Source organism: Elephantulus edwardii, unplaced genomic scaffold (assembly GCF_000299155.1).
Source record: "Elephantulus edwardii isolate Elephantulus edwardi_28Jun2011 unplaced genomic scaffold, EleEdw1.0 scaffold00041, whole genome shotgun sequence".
Classification (NCBI taxonomy): Eukaryota; Metazoa; Chordata; class Mammalia; order Macroscelidea; family Macroscelididae; genus Elephantulus; species Elephantulus edwardii.
The window spans coordinates 18,620,284-18,621,110 of NW_006399791.1; the positions used below are offsets into that span (position 1 = coordinate 18,620,284).

At 35.1% G+C, this 827-nt stretch overlaps 1 pseudogene; it reads left to right on the forward strand.

Annotated features, from left to right (window-relative positions):
• The window catches only part of LOC102859391, a 5,596-nt pseudogene that overhangs the window by 3,383 nt on the left and 1,386 nt on the right, over positions 1 to 827 (forward strand).

The window sequence follows — 827 nt, forward strand, 5'->3', positions numbered from 1 at the left end:
TTTTTGTGGATTTGTTTTTATTTTCTTCACTTTCAATTTGAACTTGCACATGGTCTATTCCACAGTAAGCACCTGGTCTGATTTTGACTGCTGAAATTGAGCTTCTCTAGTCATTCTTCCTTTATATATAGTCTATCTGATTCCTGTGCAGTCCATCAGGTGAGGTCCATGTGTACAGTCATCATTTGCATTTCTTTTAAAAGGTATTTGTGTTGAATATATCATTAAGCATGCAAAATTCAATCATTCATTCTTCGGCCTCACTTCTTTTTTTCAATCTCCTTTGTTTCCAGCCTCACTTCTGTGACCAAGTTTGAATTTTTCAACTACCATTCCTTCTTCATTTATACTCCAGCTTCTGATAACTATTATTAATGCATCTTAATTCCATATTTGGTCAATTTAAGATTACTCAGCTCAGTAATGCCTAGTATCTTTATGTACTCCCATTTTTCACAATGTCCAATCTTTCTGTAATCATATTTCACACATTCCACTTTCTAATTATCAACCCATGTTTGCAGCTTTTCTTCCTCATTTTGAGTGTCTTCCAAGTTGAGAGAGCTATCAGCTGTGAAAACTAGGCCAGATGTTGATTGTGGAACAGACCATCAACTACTCATATCCAAATTCAAATTGATGATAAAGAACATTAAAATAAATCCAAAAGAATAAAATTTGACCTTGAGCCTATCACACCTGAATTTTAAAACCATCTTAAAAGCAGGTTTGCGGCCATGAACGCTAATGAACGAAGACTAGATGAGCTGTGGGAGGATATCAAGAATATCATCCATGAAGAAAGCAAAAGGCCATAACCAGAAAAG